This window comes from Cetorhinus maximus, chromosome 6 (genome assembly GCF_964194155.1).
Source record: "Cetorhinus maximus chromosome 6, sCetMax3.hap1.1, whole genome shotgun sequence".
Classification (NCBI taxonomy): domain Eukaryota; kingdom Metazoa; phylum Chordata; class Chondrichthyes; order Lamniformes; family Cetorhinidae; genus Cetorhinus; species Cetorhinus maximus.
The window spans coordinates 17,090,894-17,111,756 of record NC_135884.1 but is presented as its reverse complement, the minus strand read 5'-3'; the positions used below and the strand labels follow the sequence as shown (position 1 = coordinate 17,111,756).

The following is a 20,863-nucleotide window of genomic DNA, read 5'->3' as shown; positions in this document are numbered from 1 at the left end:
TGCGCACAAGAGAAAATCAAGAGAGATGCTGGCTCTCGTTTTCACATGGTGCCAACACCAGAGAGACGCCATCAACCTGCTATGCCAAGCGCAATGCCCGAGTGCAGCGTTTAATCGAAGAATAGCATCTGAATCATGTTTTGTATCTAGTACGTGGAGGCATCACCAGCAGTAAAAGGGGTTAACATCTAGCTTGTCAGGGAGGCTGAAGCATTTCATGTACTTGATATTTCCATAGAGTGTGGCTATGCACACAACAGCATTTTGGAAGGGATAAATGACATTTTTGTCAATAATCCCTGTAATAACCGCCTGCCGAGGGACCGCCAGCAACGGGAATGTGGACCCAGGAGAATGAAGCCTTAATCGGAGCCCTGTGGAAGATGAAAGGAGATCCTCTTGAGTTTACACATTCCGGATATCCTGCCTGGACCTCTGACTGGTGACACAGCTGTGCATCACAGCCTGAGTACATGAAGTGTGTCTGTTAATTGATGAATCCATTTTGGATTGCTGTGATTGACAGGGTAGTTGAACTTCTGTATTGTGTCCTGGTAGACATTAAATTTCCCAGGGCACAAACATCATTTCTATTACACACAGCTGAGTCCCCTTTCTGAAGGGCAGAATTTTTATTAATTGTTTGCATCCTTATATTTCAGTAATTGCCTGTCTGTATATCTGGTGTTCCAGCAACAACTCTTGGTGCCTAAAAGGCAACTGAGATGGTTCTTTAGCCTAATGCAGTAATGTTTTACCAATTAAATGACTAACTGGACTATAACTGGAGGTAATTAATAATAAAAGGAGAACAAAATAGGCCCCGTGTCCTGTGCAGGAGTTTGCTAATGAGATAAATGTGACCTTCAGATTATGAAGAAACAGATGTTAGGGGAAGTAGTATTTTAGGATTGGAGATGGGGAAATCAACATCTTGCACAGAGACATATCTTCATATCTATTCAGAGTTTCTTGGTATAGAGGATGAATCTGGTTTTATCTTTGAGCTGCTTTCAGTGTTGTGTGTGTTAATTCTTCCAGGAAATTTGACTTGTTGCACTGCCTCTCTCAGCTTGAACTATGTGAGACTTCGGAAAGGTATCCAAGGGTTTCCCACTACGCACCAGCATTGGTGATTGATGTAGTGTTCGTTCTGATTGTTGTACATGTGCTGTAGGTACTGATGCTAGCTCCTGGTAACAAGGATGTTTTTTTATCACAAGTTCCCTGAGGATATCAATGTCTGTGCTAGCTGCTGGTTATATTTGTACAGCACCTCTTTCAGCTTCTGTTTTTCCAATCTGTTGCCATTTGTTTTCTCGTGCATACATCAAATTCACAGCCAATAAACCCAGAGGTACCTGTCCTCTGAGAGCCAATGTTAAAAACTCCCACACGTGTTCACTGATGCACACTCGTACAGATATACAAGCTCACCCCAAGGAGAAGTGCACTCTTGCAATGAGACACGGTCATACTCCTCCTGTGTTTGGTGGGATTTTTTTTGTATTTTGTGTCCGTAGCTATTAAATCCACATGGACCACATACCCATATACACACATGGACCACATGCCGATACATGTACACGTGTGCATACACACACTGATTTGAAAGCTGTCAAGACCATATGAATGCAGTTCTCAAGATCATTCCGCATTCTTTAACAATTGATTCAATGTTAACACTGCCCTAATCAGTTACTCTCCCAGTCCAGCTTTCTTGATTCCAAGAACAGAAAGGTCAGACCAGTCCCTGTGTTGCTGCTAAAATTTGATTTGGAAAAATCTCCCTCTTTCCTCAAATGTGTCAAATCTTTGGGTTGGAAGGCGAGGCGCTTTGTTACTGACTCTGAAATCAGAGGAGGAAAAAGGTGCCTGCGGTCTCTGGCCACCCACCTTGAAATAATAATGAGTTTCTGGGCGTCTCATGGGTGTATGTAATCATCCCTCTTAGCTGACTAGGCCCTAAGCTTTGGAATCCCCTCCTAGGCCTCTCTAGCTCTGTTCCTCCTTTTAAGATGCTCCTGAAAGCCTACTTCCTTGACTCTGCCCTAAAATCTCCTTATGTGGCTTAGTAACAAATTGTATGAGTGTGCCAGTGATGCGCCTCGAGATGTTTGGCTACATTAAAGGAGACATTGCTGTGTAAGTGTTGTCCAAAGGGTGTCGAGCAGTTGCTGTGAAATGGGAAAGGGCAATGTGTGAAACACCAGGATGTTGCTGTTTGCATCACCTGTTGATTGGTATTGAAGCCAAGTTGTTTAGGTATTAGCAAAACGTACCCTAGTTTGAAGGCTTTATATCTCAATCTGCGGTCTGTGATAGTACAGTACAATGGTGATCTGTGTGGAATGAGTTAGAGTGAAGGCCCAAGCCCCGGAATTATTGAAGAAGGAGTTGAACACTATATTGGGGGGTAGGATTGTCGGAGCTTTTTGGATGGATGAGGGTAGATTGATCCTTGTCTGTGTTTATCTTGTACTAAGTCAATACGAATGCAAAAAATGGGGTGCAGTCATGCATGTAAGTTCAGGCAGCTCTGTGGAACATAGGCCATTCAGCTCCTTGACCCTATTCTGTCATTGGGTTAGATCATGGCTTACCTGTATCTCAACTCTATTTACCCGGCTTGGTTCCATATCCCTTAATACCCTTGCCCAACAAAATCTGACAATTTCAGTTTTGAAATTTTCAATGCACCCACAGCTGCAACAGTTTTTTGGTAGAGTGAGTTCAAAATTTTCACTAGCCCTTGTGTGAAGAAGTGTTTCCAGATATCAACCCTGAATGGCCTATCTCTAATATTAAGGTTATGTCACCTTGTTCTCGACTCCCACCAAAGGAAACAGTTTCTCCTTTTTTCTTCATTCTTGGGATGTGAGCATCACTAGCAAGATGAGCATTGAGAGGCCGCCTTAAACCACTGGGGTCCATGTGGTGTGGCTACACCCACGGTGCTGTGAGGAAGGATGCTCCAGGATTTTGACCCAGCGACAGTGGACAAAATGGTGATCTAGTTCCAAATCAGGATGGTGAGATTCTTGGATGGGAACTTGCAGGTGGTGGCGTTCCCACACATTTGCTGCCCTTGTCCGTTTAGGTCAGTGGTGTTTGCTAGAAAAAAAAAGTTGAAGGCCAATTGGAATATTGAGAACACTTTTTTTATCAGGCTGCATAAGAGCAATGGGAGGAAGCGGGTGGTGATGAGGTGTGGGAACAGGGGTTGGGGAGAGTTAAGAGAGCAGGGGGAGGGAGTGGGTGATGATGAGATGTGGGAACAGGGTGGGATAGTTGTGAATGCATGGCGAGGGAGTGGGTGGTGATGAGGTGTGGGAACAGAGGTGGGGGGAGAGATGTGAGAGCAGGAGGAGGGAGTGGGTGGTGATGAGATGTGGGAATGGGGGTTGGGGAAAAGTTGAGAGCTGGGGGAGGGAGCGGGTGGTGATGAGATGAAGGAATGGGGGTTAGGGGAGAGTTATGAATGCACGGGGAGAGCAATAGATTTTTCCACAATCGTCTTGCAGCCTCTGATGGAAGTAGTGATGGAGATTGGGAGCGGGTTCCCTTGAGGCACAGTCTCCCAATCACAACAAAACAAAATGTGTGCAGGTGTGTCATGGGCCTCGGAAAAGAGCCCAGGACTGTCCCACCAGCATCATCTCTGAACAGTCATTGCAGCTTCAGAGCAGGAGGAACTAGCGACCCAATCATAATGCAGAAGAAAAAATGGCCCAGGGAGACATAGTAAGGGCTGCAGGAAAGACACGTGCGTGTGGCAATTCCCTGGTGGTAGAGGTTGCAGTTCTGGAAGGTGCTGTTGAAGGAGACTTGTCATATAGCTGCAGTGAATCTTGCATATGGTATGCACTGCTGCCATTGTGCATCAGTGGTGGAGGGAGTGAATGTTTACGGTGATGTATGAGGTGCCAATCAAGCGCAATGCTTTGTCCTGGATAGTATCCAGCTTAGTGTTGTTGGAGCTGCACTCATCCAGGCAAATGGAAAGTATTCCATCACACTTGTGCCTTATTGGTGGTGGACAGGCTTTGGGGAGTCAGAAGCTGAGTTACCTGCCAGAAAATCCCCAGGCACTGACCTGTCTTGTGGCCACAGTATTTATATGGCTAGTCCAATTTAGCCCCTGGCCAATGGCTGCCCCCAGGACTACTATCAGCTCCATTGATCATAAACACTTCAATTAGATCATCTCTTAATCTTCCGAATTCAAGGGAATTGCTCTTTCTGTGATGACACTATAATGTAAATGTGGAAGAGATAGAGTTTGGGATTTCTTATCATTTGGTCATTACAGCTGGATATACAGGTAGCTCATTGTACAGAGAGGGGCAGGAAGCAACTTGACTTGCACATGCTCCTGGAAGGGAATGTGATCAGAACCATCCCTCTCATTCAATATTTCTGAAGACCCAATCTCAAAGCGATGGCAATGATTACCTGGAGAAGCTCACTCTCAGTCTGCCTGAATGGAATATGTCTGATTGACGGTTAAGAGTGTGTAAAGTGAGCAAAAAAAAAAAGTTTCTAAAACTTCTCTCAATCTTTTCGTGTGACAAAGCGACCGATAGGTGATCCCTGAGTGAGAGGTAACCTGAAAGTGATGAAGACAAGTCACCCTGCAAACAATCCTTTCTTGTGGAACTGACCTGCATTGCAGCAACATCAGGGCTGACCTTCCAAAGTTCAACTCGAACAATTGATTCAATGATGGGATGATATTTTAGGAACAGTTCATGATGTTCCTTCGTACTTGAGGTTGCATAAAGTCAACAGAGACTGGAACGTTAATTCTGCCAAAGATTTCTGTACAAGAGGGTTGATTGAAACTCTTTCATTTTTAAACAGTTCATACACAGTAAGACTTTAGGCCTACATTCCCCCTATAGAACTGATTAATACACAGGATGTTAGGGGCCTGTAACCACCATCCTCTTGAGGTTCATTCATATTTTGTTTGCTGACAATTTCTTCTCCACCTGTTTTGTATTGAAGTTCTTGACTTCTTGTGGGTTTGTGCTTAAATGGATGCCAATTGCCCTGTGGTACGTTTCCCAAGTTACCAGGCAGGGATGATGTGGGAGCCTCGATGGTGAGCTGGTTGACCACAAGGTGCAGCCAGTCCCAATCGCCCACATGCGCATGCAGCAAGAGACCTTGGGTTGCATTCAGAATGAAGAAACTTGGCTTTTTGGTATTGTTATCCTCCCCTCTACCCGAGGTGCTGAGGCCAGTTATAGCATCCTACTGTTCCCCTGGCAGAGATCAGCTGACTCAACACCGACTGGGGTTAGAACCTGCAATCTTCATGATCTGTTTTGCTCGGTTACTACTGGATAAACTCACTGAACCATGAGACAATCCAGGAGATGGTTTCCATAGAGTATATAGTGCAGGCCTAAAATCTTTTCCTCATAAGATTTATCCATAATTTAGTCTGAAGGCCCACTTTTGATAAGATGTAACATTTTTTCTTGCAAGCCCTGAAGGACAATATTCCTTTTATGCATTCACACATCCACCTTTTAATTGTGTCCTCCCACTCATATGTACATTCAAGTTGCCAACTTTGGTTGGAGACATTCCAGAAGGGCTGATCATGTGACATTCTGAACATGACTTTCACGTGATGCCTTATATAACAGGATCACATGACTTCTGCAATGTTTTTTATTTCTTTCTTTCATGGGGTGTGGCCAGCATTTGTTGCCTACCCCTAAATGCCCTTGAATTTAATGGCTGGCTAGCTAGGCCATTTCAGAGGGTAGTTAAAAGTCAACCACATTGCTGTGGGTCTAGAGTCACATGTAAATCAGACCAGGCAAGGATGGCAGATTTCCATCCCTAAAGGGCATTAGTGAACCAGATGGGTTCTTATGACAATCGATGATAGTTTAATGGTCACCATTACTGAAACTAGCCCCAGATTTCAAATTCTACCAGCTGCCCATGGTGGGGTTTGAACCCATGTCCCCAGAGTATTAGCCTGGCCTTCTGGATTACTAGTCCAGTGACATTACCATTACGTCACTGTCTTCCCCAAATGTTAATTGCATTTACCTTATCAAGGTTGGGTACGCTATAGTTGAGTTTTGTGCCATTACCTTTGAAATGATGTTTTAGCCTCTATCTCAATAGCACATGTGGTTAAGTACCCTATGGTCCAGCAATCCTTAGGTCAGGAACTTTCCCCTTGGCTTTTCCAGTCAGAATCCTATGTTGCTCTTAGTTCCCATTCGCTCAGCAGTGGAAATAATCATTCACTATTTACCCACAGTAAGATATGAGTTTGCACTCACCTCTTTGCTGGCTGCACCTCTCTTGATGTTGCTATGCTGCTGCGACTCTTCAGGAAGTGCTGGTTTTCACAGCCAACCTCCCTCCACCCCAATCCCTTGAATCTGGTCCTCTTCAGCTCCCCAAACCCTATTCACCCCAACTTCCCCACAGCTGTCTCTCTCTCTCCCCCACCCATCAAAATCAGGATTGCTGAGGCTTCCTCAATTCCCAAATTTCCAACCCCATCCTGATGACCCTGTAGCTAGTCCCATCTCTTTGCTGGTGCTCAAAGAGTCTCTGTCAGCTGGGAATGTCGCGGAGTGCTCAGGGCAGGGTGGATGCTGTGGCAAGGAATTTAAATTGCGGATGTGGTCCTGAAGTCAGGATTTAGGGAGCTGGGTAGGAAATTCAGCAAGTGGGACTTCAAAAGTAGTAATCCCCGGATTACACCTGGTACCATATGGATGCGAGTATAGAGCAGACAAATGTGTGGCTGGAAAGATTGTGTGGAGGGAGAGCTTTAGATTCTTGGGACATTGGGATCAGTTCGGTGGGGAGATGGGTCCTGTACAGGTCTGATGGGTTGCACTGAAACAGAACTGGGACCAGTTTCCGTGGTTTCTGGGCAGCATTGCTTGTCATTCCAGGAGGCTTGGAAAGCCCATTGCACATGTATTTCCGAAACATGTGCTTGGCTTCTTGCTCCCCTGTCAGATGAGTGCTATGGTCTAGAACTTGAGATACAAACGTGGTCTTTTGGATATTTAATTATGATGGGGGGTGGAAATGGAGCATTCCATCAATAATTATTCTTTCCTTGTGTGATTGGGGTGGGGGTTTGTTGAGCAGCCAATGGGGGTAGACCCATAGACAGCACTGGAAGATTAGGATTTTGCTTGACAGGTAACTGAATTCTCATTGGGAACGAAGGGTTTATGAGGAAGAATCTGAATGGTTGTCCATTATGGTGTGAATGTCTAAAGACCAATGTCAAAATGATCACTGATGCATATCAGCAAATGAAAAAAGATGAAATTGTCCTATCAAAATCTGATGGGCCTCCATTGAAAAGCATTACGCCTTGAAATGGGGAAGCAGATTAAGAGCCCTGATGTGATGTTATGTGGGCTGCATTGTGTGAAATAGCCATCATCTCTGCCAACCCATCCACAGGGCTTCAGCAGAATCTCCAGTTAACTCCTCCTTCGGATCGTTGGCACAGCTACAGAGCCTCCCAGGAGGTTTTTTTTCCTTTCTTTCTGAGCCGCAGGAAGAAAATTCCCACGTGTTAATACTTGCCTTGTTCACTGTGATAGATATTGCACTGAATCATAGGACAGATTGTAAATCGCCACATGCACGGTAATGTTTCAGGCTTCGAACTTTCCGTTCTGCCTTTTAACGTGAATATTTTCAACACAGAAGGTAGGATAATTCTGTGTTTTTAATTGAGTTTGGTACAGAACTGAGTTTTGTGCTAATCAGTCAGTGGGATAAGCTACTACAGTCTGGGATGGTGTAGGATTGCTTGCTAATCTAACTCCAGTTGTGCGAGTGTATGGCTGTTGCTGTAGCTGGTTTGAATGAATGGGATGTTGTGCAGGTGTTGACTGGCACTGGGAGGATCAAAGGCTTGAGAGTAGCAGGGAGGTTTTCTGACCATATCGTGATCAGAGCTGAAAGAGCAACAGATTGACCTGTGTACCACAGAGTGTAATATTCCTTAAGTTTTTCTAGACGTAAAGAGCTGTAAGGCCAGAGCTTAGCAATACATAGCCATGCACTACAACTAGTGCATTATGAATGAGGGCAAATTGCATCTATTATCTGGAGAACCTAGAGTCTCCCCTTTTAAAATGGAGGGTTGAAAGAGAAGCACTTATCCATTGCCAGGAAGTCTGAATTTGGAGCAGAACAATTTTCATGTCGAGTGACCCCTGTCCCTGAAGCATCTCGGTGATTAAGTCAGTGCCTTCGGGAGAGGGCACAAAAATGAGCGAGAAAATCCAAGGATCAACTTGTCATCAGGACCCCATTTAAAATTAAATTAGTTAAAAAGTATTGCCATTTAACTTAAGCGTTTAGCCATTTGTCGAATCCTATAAAGTTTCTGAATATTCCGTTTCAAGCACTGCGCTACTGACGGAAACATCTTTAACTGTTGGGAGGAGTCCCGAGATTGTGTGGTTCAATTCCTCTCAGTGACAGTCATTAGACATAGAGTGCTTCATTTGTCCTATTGTTTCAGCTGTGTAGCTCTGACATATTCACAGGCTCAGCTCCCATGCCATGCTGCCTCCCAGCTGATATCGCCAACACTCAATGATTAATACAAATTCTCAACAGAATTAAAGAAAACAAAGAATCAGGATTGGGCCTTGCATGCAGGGGTGGGCCTGTTGATTCCCTGCAGTGTTACATGCATGTTGCAGTCTCTGTATTACTATAGCAATTATACAACGACATCTTCTATCTCCCATTTAAAGTTTGGTGACATTATATGCTGTGTGCATCATTGTAAAAGCTGCAGTTTTTCAGTGAGAAAAATATTTGATTTTCTAGTTCTCCTGTCTATTCCCAGCTGAGTGGCAAAGTTTCCCAGAAAGTGATTCGCGGGTCTAATTTTAACCCTGTACGTATTTGGCCATTAAAAGTTTTCTCTGCTGGGGATAAAACAGGCAATGATGGAATGTGTTTTCCTCTCTTCCTGAGTAAAAGATTTTTAACAAGCTCAAAGTTAGCTGCATGGAACTAATTTTTCCAATTTGGCTCAGTGCCTGCTCTCATCACAGAATATAATTTCAGCATGATCTGAAGAAACAATATTTTAAAGAGCTCTTCACACCAACATTTAAAGAAATAAATGGCACATTTCAAACTAGGAAATGTGACCAAACTCTCAAACATGTTCTGAAGCAGAAGAAAAAAGGTGGCACTAACGGCATCCAAACTACCATGAGCTCCTTTAATGTTTCATTCATTCATGGGATGTGGGCATCGCTGGCTAGGCCAGCATTTATTGCCCTTCCCTAATTGCCCTCGAGAAGGCGGTGGTGCATTGCAGTTGGGGATGGGCAATAAATGCTGACCTAACCGGCGACGCCCACATCACATGAGGAAATAGGGAAAAAAAAAGCTCATGGTAGTTTGACATGCAGTTAGTGCCATTATTTTGTGCTTCACAACGTGCTTTGAGAGTTCGGTCACATTTCCCAGTTTGAAACTTCATTCAACTCACTCTGCCAAATCAAGTCAGTCTTCAGGTCCCAGCAAGTACACGCGCTCTGGAAATGAGGTTGCATGCAAAAGGCTTTGAATCGTGATTTGAATGCAATTAACAGGTAATTTTAAAAGAGGTGCAGTTGTTAACTGGAAATGACATGTATATAAAAGTTTCCAAATTAATTTCCCAGTATTGTGCCACAGGACAAGGGCCGGTTTGAATGGGGGATGTGAGAACAAGAGTGGAAGGTAAATGATGTAAACTTGCGGTGCCATTTGAAATCGTGCATCATGTCATCTTATAAACCTGTTTTGTATCGGTGCTTCGAATATTAATGTCGCGATGAAGACCTCCCAGTTTTTACTGGTGTTCCATTTTAAGGTATACAAGACCAGTTTGGACCAGTATTCATATTTCCAAGTTTTTACTGTTCTTTTCCTTCTGGGATTATTATTGCATTCACAATGCTGTGGAAGAACTCGGATACTGCCTTACCTTCAGAAAACTTACCCGCAAAACTAATTGGGAGTTGTTGGCTCAATTCAAGTGGGATTCAGATCCTCACTGAAAAAGGAAACATTTTGGAGGGCCATGGGGAAAGAACAAGGGTAGGGGTCTAATTGTTACTCCTTTAAGAGTCAGCACAGGCAAGTTGGGCCTGATGGCTGCCTCTTGCCCTGTTTGATTCCATGATAGTTTTTTCCTCTTACCTGGACATTGTGTATATAATAAAGTGTAAATATCTCTCTTTTTTGGGGGAGGAGCTAATTTTTAGTGTGGGAGTAATGGACAGCGCTTTTTGACCACCCTCTTCAGTTGCTTCATCAATGACTTCCCTCCTTTATAAGAAGTGTGCAGCCTCTGCAATAATCAAATAGCCATGCCAACCGACAGTAGGACTTTGGTTAAAATTCAGGATCCGGGTGACAAGTGGCAGAAAACATTTACAGCGCATTAACAAAAAAAGTGCAACTAATGTAGCCTCCCGCCCCCACCCCCAGCCAAACTTAAATCACTAATGCTAATCCCCCATCATAAACACATTACCACCGACCAGAAGTTTAATGGCAGCCGTCATACCAAAGCCTTGGTTTTTAAGGGCAATACAGAGCCTGGCTACTCTACGATGAGTAGCTCAGTTTCTGACCCTCAACATTCCTTCACTATCCAGTGATGAATTAGTCACCACTCATCTGGGTGGATGCATTTGGAGCAAAACCCAAGTAGCTCCACAACATCCAGGACAGAACAGTCTGTTTTATTGGCAATATTTTATATTCACTGCATCCACCCACAGTGCAGAATACACCTTAGGACCACACTGATTACTTTAAAAGCATCTTCCATTCCCGGAAACTGTATTATTGAGATGGGCAAGAGCAGCAGCATCATGGCAAATCCATCATCACCAAGTTAGACAATTCACCATTCCTTCATAGGTGGGTCAGAATTGTGCAAGGTCCTACCTAATGTGCTGTGGGTGTACCTACACCACAGAGACCACAGCAGTTCAAGAAGGCAGCTCAACACCACCTTCTCAAAGGCAACTAGGGATGGGCAATAAATGCTGGGCCAGCCAGCGAAGCCCACATCCCGTTAATGAATTGTGTAAGACTGCAGCAATTCAAGAAGACAGCCCACCACTGCTTAAAGTAGGAAAGGCAGTAAATGTGGCCCTGCCAGCATTGTTCACATTGTGTGAAGGAATCTTTTAAATATCCATTAACTGCAGGCTTCTGCTACATGTGGAATTAAGGCTTAATTATATTGGGTTTACAAATCATGGAGAAGTTTCCAACTCCTTTTCTTCCTATGTTGCAATATTATTTTTGGGTGAAGTAGATGTAGTCTGTTCTTCTCTCTGCAACGCAACATAAGGCAATGTGTCCCATACAAGCATGGGCTGAATCAGATGCGTACCCTGTTAAGATTATAAATTCTCTTGGGCTTTACAGAGGAGCATTTTGTGAGGAGGTGGTCTCGGCATGATTTAACTGGTGAAGGTTTCGATTTAGGTTTCAGTGAATCCTGCAGCTATTCCTGTGGTTGTGCAAGTTACAGTAGCCCCATTCTTTTAACCATTGGGTTCTTTTCAAACTCCTGAGGCACATTATACTGGCAATCCGCAGAGCACATCATTTTAATTACATACAGCAGATTGTTGAAGTTAAGATCGCGCATTCTTCACGATTCATGCTTTTTCTTTCATGAGCGATGGAAGAAATGATTGTCAAGGCAGCAGAAGCTGTACATGTATCTGGATTTCCAAAAATCCTGTGTCAAGTGCACACTGTGAAATGCAACCTGTCTCTGCCCCAAAATGGCAATGCTTGTGCAATAATTAGAAGGAATTCTTCAAAACGTGCAAATAATTTATTTTATATAGAACATTATGATGCTTATTCTGCCTGAGTTCTCTCACTCCACATAACATTGTTTCAGTCTTAATTCAATGAGCATATTTTCTGACTGCTGGCACACTGGGATATCTGATTGCTGTGGAGACGGTCCATGATACAACACAATGTTAGCTGATTCTGCTGTATAATCTTGGTGTATGAAACTGTTTGTGCTGTAAAAATGGAGCAGCTGGCATTGCTAGGAAATGTGGAACCAACACATTAAAAACTATTGCAAGTAAACTCATTAGTTTGGTAAAATACATCAGTGGCTCCTTTTTATACGCCAAGCGTTCATATAAAATGTATTGTAATGTTGGTTAGTATTGCACTCCTAAACATGAACACTGTCCAAGTAACCAGTTTTTCTCTCATAACTATACAGTTTCTCCAATAATTATGCACTCCTGCAGGATTGAGTCTCTGATGCAACCCCCTGTCCAATAGCACCAGTGTGGAAGAAGGTGCAACTGGTAGACGCTCATTTTGTGGGCTATGGCTAATCATGGCAGCAATATTAACTCGTCTGTGGATTAGGACAAGGGATGGCTGAAGCCACCTGCAGGGACAATCTGATGCTTGCTGTGTGCATCTCTATGCTAGCCTTCACAAGAGACAAATTAGTGACTTGAGCTCAGGAGTGTGAATTCTTGGCTTTCAAGATTCTCCTACCTTTGCCAGCTGATCGTACTGCCACTATTTACTGGTAGAGGCAGGTAGATGGCTGATCAGCGATCAGGATTATTTTCTGCAGTAGTGACCCATGACCCTGTTCCATTTCCCACTTGGTGATGGAGGAGATAGCTTGACAGATCCAGGAAGAGCAGTGCATGGATGTCTATTCAGGCTGTGTCACCTATTGTAGTCTGTTACACAGTGTAACAGGGAATGCAACAGCATGCCCAGGTAGAGGAAGGTAAGGAGGACAGCAGGACGCGCTGTGAGGTGAGGTCTGACTTCAAGAGGTTGCGCAGGAGCCTCCTTGCCAGCTGCCACAAATTTGATAAAAGCTCATAATGTACATGTTCACTTGGGTGACACTTGGGCCCACTGAAGAATCAGTCCTTCCATCACAGGGGCCTTGACAGGGTCGATGCTAAGAGGATATTTCCTCTTGTGGGGGGAATCTAGAACCAGGACCACGGTTTTAAAATAAGGGGTCTCCCGTTTAAGACGGGGATGAGGAGGAATTTCGTCTGAGGGTCTTTAGTGTTTGGAATCCTCCCAGAGAGCAGTGGAGACCAGCTCACTGAATATATTAAATAGACAGATTTTTGATTGGCAGTTGAGGAAGTCAAAGGCTGGGGGTGGTAAGGTGGCTGGCAGGAAAGTGGAGTTAAAGCTGCAATCAGATCACCCATGATCTTATTGAATGGCAGAGCAGGCTCGAGGGGCCGAATGGTCTACGCCTGCTCCTATTTCTTGTGTTCTTACACCATCCTCCTTTGGCAACCAGATTGAGTTGTTGCTATCCTCCACTAAATATGGATTGAACTGCTTATATTGATAGCATGATGTTTACTTCATGTACCTCCTTCGATATGATGCTTGAGCTAGCTTTCCAATCGTGTGCTCTGATGACCTGCCTCTGAAATAGCCTCGGTGCTTGTGATTCTAGTCCTGAGATTGGCGGTTCTGGTACATGCACTCTGACTGTGCTTTTCGTCACCTATCCAAATGTCTCTCTCTTTAGCTCCGTTTTGATTTTTTGGCTGACTACTCTCCTGTGAAGCAGCTTGGGACATTTTGCCACATTAAAGCTGCTAGATAAATGCAAGCTGTTCTTGCTTTAAGGCAAGAAAGTCCAGAGAGTCTGTGGAGAGAGGGAAATAATTAAATTGCATTGGTATCACTTCACCATGGCAACTGTATAGACAAAAACTGTTGTACATCATTAGACAATAGCTCCCATTTTGCTATTCGGAATAGCTTTTGTGTAGTATATTAATTCCGCTCTGCAGAACATTTAAAAATACTTAAACTTTCTGGTGCCCATGGGGGTATCTCTGAGCCGAACATTCCTGCTTCTTGTGCTTTAATCTCCTCCAGTTCCATTTGAACTTAACTTTAGTGATATAAAGTGGTTAGGAAAATAAAGTGTTTGTAGGTGTTCTGTCTTGCTCACAACATTTTTAATCGCTTTGTTAGTGCACCCCCCCCCCCCCCCCCCCCCCCCCCCCAACCCCTCGCCCCCATTTGCCTGCAGTAGCCCTGGATCTTTCTGGCGTGGGCAAGTCTCAGGAGTTTTAGTTTCTCATTTGTTTTATCTTTTGCGGCTATCCTCTCCCTTGCCACATGCCACCTTCAACTGAACTGGTCAGTCAGCAACCCCACAGCCCGGCATCTGCTCGCCCTGTTGTGTGAGTTCCCATCAGTCGCTCTCGCTGAACTTTCCCTTCGTCCCTGAATGCCACATTGTGTTGAGAAATGCAGGCGCCAGCCCTGATGGGGTTCCATGTTGTGGCATTGCCCCCGCTGTATCTCAACATTATTGTAAAGGTGAGTGTCTTTTGCCCATTTTATATTGGATGGAGACAAACTGGAAGCATTCAGCCTCCTTGATCTTCTTACCAAGCTAAGTCTGCAGTATTATTTAAAGTGTAAAACCTCAGTGTAAGGCAGTTTTTTAAATCGAATGCTGTGATTGGGGCACCTAATGAACAATATGGCTGCATGTCACAGGTCAGCTTGGGGCTTGGGATATGAACATTGGATTGAGAGGAGGCCATTCAGCTTCTTGAACCTGTTCCACCATTCATGGTTGATCTGTATCTTAATTCCATCTACCCATCTTGGTTTATTAACCCACAGTACAAGGAGTCTTGTAACTCATTGGTAGCATCCCTGCCTCTTGAGTGAAAAGCTCTGGGTTCAAGTCCCACTCCAGGACTTGATTGCCAAGGAAGGTGTGTTCAGAATGCAGCCAAACATGTTGAGTATCAACTTATAAATTCCTCCAACACATGCTAATGGCAGGTGGTTCCTGGTCAGCCATGTAGTAGAAAGAAATTGGAGCCTTTACTATCACTACCCATAGCTACAGACAACAAACCCCTTGTGAAAGTGTATGTTGCCACAGTAACTTAGGCTCCTTGTGGGGGGCTGGTTGGCTCAGTTAGCTGGATGGTCAGTGTGGATCAGATTGACTCCAACAGCATGGGTTTCGATTCCTGTTGGGGTGGGTTTGGGACCTACCTCTTTGCCCTACCCATGGTGGAGGTTGTGGCGCTCTGGATCAGATCTGCCTTTAGGCAGAGAACTTAAGAAGATGAATAACCGACCTACCAAAAATATTTCAACCCCTGTTTTTTGAAATTTTCAATTCATTTCAACTCAATTTCACTTTTTAAGCAAATAGTTTCAGATTTTCAACATCGTTTTGTGAGGAGTGCTGCCTGACATCACCCCCGAACAACCCAGTCCTGCTTGTAAGGGCATTTGCCCCTTGTACTGGACTCCCTCATGAAGGAGTTATTTTTCTTCTATATATCCAATCAAATCCATTATCTTAAACACCTCAAAAATGCCATCACCCCTTAATCTTCTTTACTTTTTTTTATTCATTTACAGGATGTAGGCTTCGCTGGCTGGGCCAGCATTTATTGCCCATCCCTAATTGCCCCTGAGAAGGTGGTGGTGAGCTGCCACCTTGAACCGCTGCAGTCCATGTGGTGTAGGTACACCCATAGTGCTGTTAGGGAGGGAGTTCCAGGATTTTGACCCAGCGACAGTGAAGGAATGGCGATATAGTTCCAAGTAAGGATGATGAGTGACTTGGAGGGGAACTTCCAGTTGGTGGTGCTCCCATCTATTTGCTGCCCTCGCCCTTCTAGATGGTAGTGGTTCTGGGTTTGGAAGGTGCTGTCGAAGGAGCCTTGGTGAATTCCTGCAGTGCATCTTGTAGATGGTACACACTGCTGCCACTGTGCGTTGGTGGTGGAGGGAGTGAATGTTTGTGGGTGTGGTGCCAATCAAGGGAGCTGCTTTGCCCTGGATGGTGTTGAGCTTCTTGAGTGTTGTGGGAGCTGCACTCATCCAGGCAAGTGGGGAGTAATTCCATCACCCTCCTGACCTGTGCCTTGTAGATGGTGGACAGGCTTTGGGGAGTCAGGAGGTGGGTTACTCATCACACGATTCCTAGCTTCTGACCTGCTCTTGTAGCTACAGTATTTATATGGCTAGTCCTGTTCAGTTTCTGGTCAATGGTAATCCCCAGGATGTTGATAGTGGGTGATTCAGTGATGGTAATGCCATTGAACATCAAGGGGTGATGGTTGGATTCTCTCTTGTTGGAGGTGGTCATTGCCTGACACTTGTGTGGGGTGAATGTTACTTGCCACTTGTCGACCCAAGCCTGGATATTGTCCAGGTCTTGCTGCAATTGGACATGGACATGGACTGCTTCAGTATCTGAGGAGTCGTGAATGATGCTGAACATCGTGCAATCATCAGTGAACTGACGATTGACCTTATGATGGCAGGAAGGTCATTGCTGAAGCAGCTGAAGATGGTTGGGACACTACCCTGAGGAACTCCTGCGATGATGTCCTGGAGCGGAGATGACTGACCTCCAACAACCACAGCCATCTTCCTTTGTGCTAGGTTTGACTCCAACCAGCGGAGAGTTCTCCCTCTATTAAATTCAAATGCCACCATCTGCCGTGGTGGGATTCGAACCCAGGTCCCCAGAGCATTACCCTGGGTTTCTGGATTACTAGTCCAGTGACAATACCACTATGCCATCGCCTCCCCCATCCTGAAGGGAATATGAGGCTAGTCGGTGCAACCTGCCCTCAATTTATAACCCTGTTAGCCTTAGAATCATGACTTTAATGCAGGTGAAGCCTGACATGGTTTTGACTTGTGTAAAGGGTTAAATGAGATGTAGCCCCAGTGGCCCGGTCAATCAGCTGTTTCAGCTCTGAGAGGCTTAGGGGCTCCTGTTGAAAATACAAAACCCGTATTTTGTAAATTGCTCTTGCTTGTCCCTCCCAGAAGATGAATGCAGCTCTGTTTCAAGGCTCTTTACAAAACAGCACACACTACTCTTGCCGAGATTGAAAGTACAAGAAGTCCGATGTGTGAATGAAAACCAGCTTTGGGCCAAACTCTGCCAAGTCTGGTGGGCGGCTGTAATGTCCAAGGTTTCAACAAATATTTGGTCAGCTGCGTGCATCACTCACTGACTTATAGACTCAGGCTATCGGGCTCCTATTTATTTTTGCTCTTCAATTCAATGACTGTCTGTTGAGTGATCAATAAGGAGCCTCTTGTTTGTTTAATGATATAAAGTCCTGTAAGTCAGAGATTTTTGTTTTGTATAGTTCAGTCACACGGGAGTATCACTAAAGCTCAATTGGTGTTTTTTGGGGGGGCTTGAATTGGCATAAACACCTTCTTTCAGTCTGTGGTTAACTTTATTAGCTTTAAATTTCATTAAAAAAAAGTTCTTAGTGAACCATTTTCTTCTTGCCAGCTTGCACTCTGTGTATAGTATTAACTGTCGGTTTGTGTGTTCTCATGTTTAAAGTTAAGGCTTACCCCTCTCCTCCACTCCACCTGAGGCTGTTTTTTTTATAAAAGGCTTTCTTCCTTGGGGAACATCTTGAGACAGCTTTACCGCGCTGAGGCACAGAAAGAGACAGATACAAGCTCCCAGCCTCGGTGATGCCACCATTAAAACAATCACTGTCACTGCTAGATATGGCGGCTCACATCCCAGCAGGCATAGGCCTAATGGCTGTCCATTTGTGCGATGCTGCGATGTCAGTGGGACACCTTTTTTTTGTGCACCATTGGAAGCAGGTTGGCCGGTCATGTGTGTAACTGAGGTTGGTGCTAGTTCTACTGGGACCAAATGGGTGCAGTGGCATAAATGATTACGTTACTGGACGAGTAATCCACAGGTCTGGCTAATGATCTGAAGACATGAGTTTAAATCCCAGCAGGGCAGCTGGAGAATTTTAAATTCAGTTCATCAAAAAAAATCTCCATTTTAAAAACCGAATGAAACCACTACACTGTCGTAAAAACCCGCTTGCTTCACTAATGTCCTTTAGGGAAGGAAACCTGCCATCCTTATTCGGTTTGGCCTGTCTGTGACTTCAGACTCACAGCAATTTGGTCGACTCTTAACTGCCCTCTGAAATGACCTGGCAGGCCACTCGGTGCACCAAACCTATGACCAGGGCTCCAGTGGTTCAAGAAGGCAGTTCATCATCAGGGCAACTGGGGACTGGCAATAAATGCCGGCATTGCCAGCAATACCCACATCTTGTGACTGATTTAAAAAAATGAGATGTAATGAACAGGTGTAATAAACTCATCTATTGAGAAAATGAATACTAAAGGCACTAATAAATGTAGACTGCTAATTCCTTGCACCTTTAAGCTGCCTGGTACCAACATCATTGCATGAGATCATTTGCACATGATGTGACCAAGATTAGTGGACAGCTGTGGAATATTTAACTCATTCACCCCCTTAACTGTCCCTTTCTCTTGACAATTTGCAACTCTTTAAACCCTAAGCTCTGATTTCTCAAAAAAATGGTTGAGAACCCTATTCTCTGTAGCTTAGTAAGTTTATTGCTGCAAGCGATGCAGGTCATACTTCGATCCCTTATGTCTGCTGAATTAGTTGATCAGCAGTGGTGTGGTGATAAAGAGTTGCCATTAGTTAGGAACGAGGAAATCAACAGGGTTCCAGGTCCTGATTGCTGTCCGGTGCCCTTTCTGAAAGTGTGTGCAGGAATATTAGGTGAGGGCAAGGGTTACCCTGCCTACACCCCAAGACTGAAAGATCGGAACTCTTGATGCTCACTATCAAAACACATTTGTATAGTGGCGTCATGGTAATATCGCTGGACTAGTAATCCAGAGGCCCAAACTCATGCTCTGAGGACATGGGTTCAAATCCCACCATGACAGCTGATGTAATTTAATTAATAAATCTGGAATTGAAAGCTAGTCTCAGTAATGGTGACCATGAAACTATCATCGATTGTTGTAAAAACCCGTCTGGCTCTCTAATGCTCTCTAGGGAAGGGAATCTGCCGCCCTTACCTGGTCTGGCCTACATGTGACTCTTGATCTACATAAATGTCTTTGACTCTTAATTGCCCACTGAAATGGGCTAGCAAGCCACCCAGTTATACCAAAACTGCGACAGAAGACAGCAATGGTTCAAGAAGACAGCTCGCCATCACCACCTCGAGGGCAATTAGGGATGGGTAATAAATGCTGGCCTTGTCAGTCTGCTCACATCCATGAAAGAATTTTAAAAAATGGTGCCAGAGAGAAGCTGACTGTCATGGGCTCTTATGTAAGGAAGAAATCAACCCCTTTCCGGGAGAAGGGAATAAATTGTGAATTTAAATTTAGAAAGCACTGGGTTGTGTTAACAAACACATTGAAATCCTTTTACCATGGATTCAAATTCTCTGAATATAATTACCATTGCACCCTGCCAAGGTCTTTTTAAACCCTCATCCTCCAGTCCTTTGGTGAGTGGGACAATAAAGTCAACCTCACTGTTGATCAGTTCACCAGGACGATTGCTTCAGCTAACCTAGAAAGGATTTGACTTCCCCCCTCTTCTTTCTGCCAGTGACCCAGCTCAGAGTGGCTTCAGTGCAGAAAATAACTGTGACTGGGATTCAATCTCCTCACTGAGTTGCAGTCTAGCCTGTGACATTGGGGCATTTCATTTGTTACAAATAAAGGTAGAGACTTGTTTGAGTTTAATTATCATAAATCGGATCGAAAATGCTCAATCTATTGTGGGCCAGTCAGTAAATGAAGGAGAAATGTCATTCCCTGTTGTATATGTGTGCTCCCACCAGAACTCCTTATCAATGTGCTTTTTTTGTCCTTGGTTACAGGTGTGTGCGTGTGAGGAAAGCACTAATGATGGTGCCGGCAGTGCAGGGGTGATGCACCTGTACGGAAATCTGGAAGAGACAAATGGTAAGAGAGCTTCCCTTTCTTGGGGTAAGAGTGGGGAATGGGCAGCATTATTTCAAATGTCAGCATTACTGATTTTCATCCATAAGAGAGTGTAATCCGTAGTTGGTAGTGACCTTCCACCTTTTCAAGGTTAAAGCCATCAGTGGTGAAGCTGGATTGGGTTGTCCAGGCAGGCAAAAAGTGCAATGCATGAATGCAATAGTGACGTCTCTCCATGATGACCTGTACTGGTTTTGGATGTGCAATGAGTTGCTGTTTTCAATTGGGTACATATCAGGCTAATTGATAAATAACCAATCTTTGCTAATGTTTGAGCTCTGGATCTGTTTGTTGCTTTTTCCTTCGTGAGGAATTTCCTGATAGGAATCCTAAATTTGCCTTTTGCTGATTTTTAAATGTTTTACTACATTAATGGTGCTATTTAAATGTGTGTCGTTGTCCTAGACTCAGCTTAGTTTGAAGTAATTTTGAGCTGCACATAGTGAGGGTTAATTTGAGGGGCTGTATGAATATTTCTGGTTAACCAGAAAATAGGAATTGCTGAAAAAACAGACACATCAAAGCTTTTCATCTTGCACTCATCAGGAGACTTCACAAGAATACCAATATAGAGGGAAAACAACAATTGATACCATATGTACAGTATTTCGCAAACAGCATAAATTGTTGTTTTCCCCTTATATTGGTATTCTTGTCCTGATGAGCACAAGATGAAAAGCTTTGACATGTCTCTTTGCTCAGCAATTTTCAAGGTTTTGTACTACCAAATGACTAGAAAATAGGAACAAGGCAAAAAGCTGCTGTCACTCCCAATTCCACTCCATTTGAATGGGTTTTCTGGCCTCTGATCCCATATGCAATGTAAACTCCAATAACGCAAACTTATATTTATATAGCTCTTTTAATGAAATAAAACATCACAAGACAATTCACAGAGGCATTATAAAACAACAAATGGCGCCAAGCTACAAAAACAAAT

The 20,863-nt window shown here is 44.1% G+C and overlaps 1 protein-coding gene across 4 annotated transcripts in view; it reads left to right on the top strand.

Annotated features, from left to right (window-relative positions):
- The window catches only part of LOC144681572 (plexin-B1-like), a 225,187-nt gene that overhangs the window by 98,272 nt on the left and 106,052 nt on the right, over positions 1–20,863 (top strand). For 3 of the 4 annotated variants that reach the window (XM_078543275.1, XM_078543274.1, XM_078543272.1), the window contains exon 2: positions 19,800–19,884. The gene's annotated coding sequence lies outside the window, so the exon portion shown is untranslated. Of the gene's footprint in view, positions 1–7,605; positions 7,720–19,799; positions 19,885–20,863 lie in introns of those variants that run through there. The other variant, XM_078543273.1, reaches the window with a different exon arrangement.